The sequence below is a fragment of the Pristiophorus japonicus genome, unplaced genomic scaffold, assembly GCF_044704955.1.
Source record: "Pristiophorus japonicus isolate sPriJap1 unplaced genomic scaffold, sPriJap1.hap1 HAP1_SCAFFOLD_1622, whole genome shotgun sequence".
In the NCBI taxonomy this organism is placed as follows: domain Eukaryota; kingdom Metazoa; phylum Chordata; class Chondrichthyes; family Pristiophoridae; genus Pristiophorus; species Pristiophorus japonicus.
Window position 1 is genome coordinate 41,640 of NW_027251302.1, and position 6,932 is coordinate 48,571.

Genomic DNA, 6,932 nt, shown 5'->3' on the forward strand with positions numbered 1-6,932 from the left:
CGTGAGTTCAAATGTCACTGGGGCCTACTCAGTATTTAAATGCCTCTCTCTCTTCTCCCATTCCGACAGATTCTTCCCTTCCCCATCACAGCTCTTTTTACCCCTCTCTCCCTTTCCCGCTATTTCGCTTTCCCCGTCTCGCCCTCCTTTCCCTCACTCGCATCAACCGCTCTCCTTCCCCATTTCTCCCCTTCCACTCTCTCTCTCCCCTTCCCCTCTCTCTCTCTCCCCTTCCACTGTCCCTTCTTCCCAGTCTCCTCTTCCCCCTCTCTCTCTCTCCTTCCACTCTCTCTTTACCCTTCCCCTCTCTTTCCTGCTCCTTCCGCTGACTTCCCTAGCGCAGGTGGTTCCATAGCTCAGGGGTTCGAGCACTGGTCTAGTAAATCAGAGGTCAGGGGTTCAAATCTTGCTGGGGCCTACTCAAAATTAGTTTAGTGTTTAAATACCTGACTGATCACCCCCTAACCCTCCCCTTACCGCAAGGACCACATCCAACTCCCTCCTGAACATATCCAATGAACTGGTATCAACAACTCTCCGCGGCAGGGAACCCCACAGAACAACAACTCTCCGAGTGAAGACGTCTCTCCCAAACAGCCCACCCCCATCCCAATAGCGTGCCCCACCCCAGCTCAGAACCCATCCAACACCGGGTATACTGCCCCAACACCCAACACGGCCCGTCCCGTCAGAATCCTCCCCAAATGCCGAACACCCCTGGATGTTGAGCACCCAGCCCCTGCGAAGCCAACCACACCACATCCACCAATCGCCATCTGCGCAGTCAACCCGAAAACTCCCTGCACCGAGGCACAGAGCCCACAGGCCTGACCGTCCAACACACTTTGCCCCCCCACCAGACCTTCGCTGCAATGTGGCCCCTCCTATCCCCTGCCCCTCAATCCCCCACCCCTGTCTCCATTCATCTTCCCTCTGCCTCCCCGCACAGGCCCCCACCTTGGGGACGGTAACTTTCTGGGGTTGGGAATTTTAGCTCCCGCCGCAGAATTGGCCTGACCACCCCTCAATGGAAGCAGCGTGCAATTTCCCACACTCCACTTCCTTTGCGGGCACGACCGGATGTTTATGTGACAGTGGGAACTGGTGTTCTCCACTCTCTGTCCTGTGACAGTGGGAACTGTTGTTCTCCACTCTCTGTCCTGTGACAGTGGGAACTGGTGCTCTCCACTCTCTGTCCTTTGACAGTGGGAACTGGTGCTCTCCACTCTCTGTCCTGTGACAGTGGGAACTGGTGCTCTCCACTCTCTGTCCTGTGACAGTTGGAACTGGTGTTCTCCACTCTCTGTCCTGTGACAGTGGGAACTAGTGCTCTCCACTCTCTGTCCTGCGACAGTGGGAACTGGTGTTCTCCACTCTCTGTCCTGTGACAGTGGGAACTAGTGCTCTCCACTCTCTGTCCTGTGACAGTGTGAACTGGTGCTCTCCACTCTCTGTCCTGTGACAGTGGGAACTAGTGCTCTCCACTCTCTGTCCTGTGACAGTGGGAACTGGTGCTCTCCACTCTCTCTCCTGTGACAGTGGGAACTGGTGCTCTCCATTCTCCCGTCCTGTGACAGTTGGAACTGGTGCTCTCCACTCTCCCATCCTGTGACAGTGGGAACTGGTGCTCTCCACTCTCTGTCCTGTGACAGTGGGAACTGGTGCTCTCCACTCTCCCGTCCTGTGACAGTGGGAACTGGTGCTCTCCACTCTCTGTCCTGTGACAGTGGGAACTGGTGCTCTCCATTCTCCCATCCTGTGACAGTGGGAACTGGTGCTCTCTACTCTCTGTCCTGCGACAGTGGGAACTGGTGCTCTCCCCTCTCTGTCCTGTGACAGTGGGAACTGGTGTTCTCCACTCTCTGTCCTGTGACAGTGGGAACTGGTGCTCTCCACTCTCTGTCCTGTGACAGTGGGAAATGGTGTTCTCCACTCTCTGTCCTGTGACAGTGGGAACTGGTGCTCTGCACTCTCTGTCCTGTGACAGTGGGAACTGGTGCTCTCCACTCTCTGTCCTGTGACAGTGGGAACTGGTGCTCTGCACTCTCTGTCCTGTGACAGTGGGAACTGGTGCTCTCCACTCTCTGTCCTGTGACAGTGGGAACTGGTGCTCTCCACTCTCTGTCCTGTGACAGTGGGAACTGGTGCTCTCCACTCTCTGTGCTGTGACAGTGGGAAGTGGTGCTCTCCACTCTCTGTCCTGTGACAGTGGGAACTGGTGCTCTCCACTCTCTGTCCTGTGACAGTGGGAACTGGTGCTCTCCTCTCACTGTCCTGTGACAGTGGGAACTGGTGCTCTCCATTCTCCCGTCCTGTGACAGTTGGAACTGGTGCTCTCCACTCTCTCTCCTGTGATAGTGGGAACTGGTGCTCTCCATTCTCCCGTCCTGTGACAGTTGGAATTGGTGCTCTCCACTCTCTGTCCTGTGACAGTGGGAACTGGTGCTCTCCACTCTCTGTCCTGTGACAGTGGGAACTGGTGTTCTCCACTCTCTGTCCTGTGACAGTGGGAACTGGTGCTCTCCACTCTCTGTCCTGTGACAGTGGGAACTGGTGTTCTCCACTCTCTGCCCTGTGACAGTGGGAACTGGTGCTCTCCACTCTCTGTCCTGTGACAGTGGGAACTAGTGCTCTCCACTCTCTGTCCTGTGACAGTGGGAACTGGTGTTCTCCACTCTCTGTCCTGTGACAGTGGGAACTAGTGCTCTCCACTCTCTGTCCTGTGACAGTGTGAACTGGTGCTCTCCACTCTCTGTCCTGTGACAGTGGGAACTAGTGCTCTCCACTCTCTGTCCTGTGACAGTGGGAACTGGTGCTCTCCACTCTCTCTCCTGTGACAGTGGGAACTGGTGCTCTCCATTCTCCCGTCCTGTGACAGTTGGAACTGGTGCTCTCCACTCTCCCATCCTGTGACAGTGGGAACTGGTGCTCTCCACTCTCTGTCCTGTGACAGTGGGAACTGGTGCTCTCCACTCTCCCGTCCTGTGACAGTGGGAACTGGTGCTCTCCACTCTCTGTCCTGTGACAGTGGGAACTGGTGCTCTCCATTCTCCCGTCCTGTGACAGTGGGAACTGGTGATCTCCACTCTCTGTCCTGCGACAGTGGGAACTGGTGCTCTCCCCTCTCTGTCCTGTGACAGTGGGAACTGGTGCTCTCCCCTCTCTGTCCTGTGACAGTGGGAACTGGTGTTCTCCACTCTCTGCCCTGTGACAGTGGGAACTGGTGTTCTCCACTCTCTGTCCTGTGACAGTTGGAACTGGTGCTCTCCACTCTCTGTCCTGTGACAGTGGGAACTAGTGTTCTCCACTCTCTGTCCTGTGACAATTGGAACTGGTGCTCTCCCCTCTCTGTCCTGTGACAGTGGGAACTGGTGCTCTCCACTCTCTGTCCTGTGACAGTTGGAACTGGTGCTCTCCCCTCTCTGTCCTGTGACAGTGGGAACTGGTGCTCTCCACTCTCTGTCCTGTGACAGTGGGAACTGGTGCTCTCCACTCTCTGTCCTGTGACAGTGGGAACTGGTGTTCTCCACTCTCTGTCCTGTGACAGTGGGAACTGGTGTTCTCCACTCTCTGTCCTGTGACAGTGGGAACTGGTGCTCTCCATTCTCCCGTCCTGTGACAGTGGGAACTGGTGCTCTCCACTCTCTGTCCTGTGACAGTGGGAACTGGTGCTCTCCCCTCTCTGTCCTGTGACAGTGGGAACTGGTGCTCTCCCCTCTCTGTCCTGTGACAGTGGGAACTGGTGTTCTCCACTCTCTGTCCTGTGACAGTGGGAACTAGTGCTCTCCACTCTCTGTCCTGTGACAGTGGGAACTGGTGCTCTCCACTCTCTCTCCTGTGACAGTGGGAACTGGTGCTCTCCATTCTCCCGTCCTGTGACAGTTGGAACTGGTGCTCTCCACTCTCCCATCCTGTGACAGTGGGAACTGGTGCTCTCCACTCTCTGTCCTGTGACAGTGGGAACTGGTGCTCTCCACTCTCCCGTCCTGTGACAGTGGGAACTGGTGCTCTCCACTCTCTGTCCTGTGACAGTGGGAACTGGTGCTCTCCATTCTCCCGTCCTGTGACAGTGGGAACTGGTGCTCTCCACTCTCTGTCCTGCGACAGTGGGAACTGGTGCTCTCCCCTCTCTGTCCTGTGACAGTGGGAACTGGTGTTCTCCACTCTCTGTCCTGTGACAGTGGGAACTGGTGCTCTCCACTTTCTGTCCTGTGACAGTGGGAACTGGTGTTCTCCACTCTCTGTCCTGTGACAGTGGGAACTGGTGCTCTGCACTCTCTGTCCTGTGACAGTGGGAACTGGTGCTCTCCACTCTCTGTCCTGTGACAGTGGGAACTGGTGCTCTGCACTCTCTGTCCTGTGACAGTGGGAACTGGTGCTCTCCACTCTCTGTCCTGTGACAGTGGGAACTGGTGCTCTCCACTCTCTGTCCTGTGACAGTGGGAACTGGTGCTCTCCACTCTCTGTCCTGTGATAGTGGGAACTGGTGCTCTCCACTCTCTGTCCTGTGACAGTGGGAACTGGTGCTCTCCACTCTCTGTCCTGTGACAGTGGGAACTGGTGCTCTCCTCTCACTGTCCTGTGACAGTGGGAACTGGTGCTCTCCATTCTCCCGTCCTGTGACAGTTGGAACTGGTGCTCTCCACTCTCTCTCCTGTGATAGTGGGAACTGGTGCTCTCCATTCTCCCGTCCTGTGACAGTTGGAATTGGTGCTCTCCATTCTCTGTCCTGTGACAGTGGGAACTGGTGCTCTCCACTCTCTGTCCTGTGACAGTGGGAACTGGTGTTCTCCACTCTCTGTCCTGTGACAGTGGGAACTGGTGCTCTCCACTCTCTGTCCTGTGACAGTGGGAACTGGTGTTCTCCACTCTCTGTCCTGTGACAGTGGGAACTGGTGCTCTCCACTCTCTGTCCTGTGACAGTGGGAACTAGTGCTCTCCACTCTCTGTCCTGTGACAGTGGGAACTGGTGTTCTCCACTCTCTGTCCTGTGACAGTGGGAACTAGTGCTCTCCACTCTCTGTCCTGTGACAGTGTGAACTGCTGCTCTCCACTCTCTGTCCTGTGACAGTGGGAACTAGTGCTCTCCACTCTCTGTCCTGTGACAGTGGGAACTGGTGCTCTCCACTCTCTCTCCTGTGACAGTGGGAACTGGTGCTCTCCATTCTCCCGTCCTGTGACAGTTGGAACTGGTGCTCTCCACTCTCCCATCCTGTGACAGTGGGAACTGGTGCTCTCCACTCTCTGTCCTGTGACAGTGGGAACTGGTGCTCTCCACTCTCCCGTCCTGTGACAGTGGGAACTGGTGCTCTCCACTCTCTGTCCTGTGACAGTGGAAACTGGTGCTCTCCATTCTCCCGTCCTGTGACAGTGGGAACTGGTGCTCTCCACTCTCTGTCCTGCGACAGTGGGAACTGGTGCTCTCCCCTCTCTGTCCTGTGACAGTGGGAACTGGTGCTCTCCCCTCTCTCTCCTGTGACAGTGGGAACTGGTGTTCTCCACTCTCTGCCCTGTGACAGTGGGAACTGGTGTTCTCCACTCTCTGTCCTGTGACAGTTGGAACTGGTGTTCTCCACTCTCTGTCCTGTGACAGTGGGAACTAGTGTTCTCCACTCTCTGTCCTGTGACAATTGGAACTGGTGCTCTCCCCTCTCTGTCCTGTGACAGTGGGAACTGGTGCTCTCCACTCTCTGTCCTGTGACAGTTGGAACTGGTGCTCTCCCCTCTCTGTCCTGTGACAGTGGGAACTGGTGCTCTCCACTCTCCGTCCTGTGACAGTGGGAACTAGTGCTCTCCACTCTCTGTCCTGTGACAGTGGGAACTGGTGTTCTCCACTCTCTGTCCTGTGACAGTGGGAACTGGTGTTCTCCACTCTCTGTCCTGTGACAGTGGGAACTGGTGCTCTCCATTCTCCCGTCCTGTGACAGTGGGAACTGGTGCTCTCCACTCTGTCCTGTGACAGTGGGAACTGGTGTTCTCCACTCTCTGTCCTGTGACAGTTGGAATTGGTGCTCTCCACTCTCTGTCCTGTGACAGTGGGAACTGGTGCTCTCCACTCTCTGTCCTGTGACAGTGGGAACTGGTGCTCTCCACTCTCTGTCCTGTGACAGTGGGAACTGGTGCTCTCCACTCTCCCGTCCTGTGACAGTGGGAACTGGTGCTCTCCACTCTCTGTCCTGTGACAGTGGGAACTGGTGCACTCCACTCTCCCGTCCTGTGACAGTGGGAACTGGTGTTCTCCACTCTCTGTCCTGTGACAGTGGGAACTGGTGCTCTCCATTCTCCCGTCCTGTGACAGTGGGAACTGGTGCTCTCCACTCTCTGTCCTGTGACAGTGGGAACTGGTGTTCTCCACTCTCTGTCCTGTGACAGTTGGAACTGGTGCTCTGCACTCTCTGTCCTGTGACAGTGGGAACTGGTGCTCTCCACTCTCTGTCCTGTGACAGTGGGAACTGGTGCTCTCCACTCTCTGTCCTGTGACAGTGGGAGCTGGTGCTCTCCACTCTCTGTCCTGTGACAGTGGGAACTGGTGCTCTCCACTCTCTGTCCTGTGATAGTGGGAACTGGTGCTCTCCACTCTCTGTCCTGTGACAGTGGGAACTGGTGCTCTCCTCTCACTGTCCTGTGACAGTGGGAACTGGTGCTCTCCATTCTCCCGTCCTGTGACAGTTGGAACTGGTGCTCTCCACTCTCTCTCCTGTGATAGTGGGAACTGGTGCTCTCCATTATCCCGTCCTGTGACAGTTGGAATTGGTGCTCTCCACTCTCTGTCCTGTGACAGTGGGAACTGGTGCTCTCCACTCTCTGTCCTGTGACAGTGGGAACTGGTGTTCTCCACTCTCTGTCCTGTGACAGTGGGAACTGGTGCTCTCCACTCTCTGTCCTGTGACAGTGGGAACTGGTCTTCTCCACTCTCTGTCCTGTGACAGTGG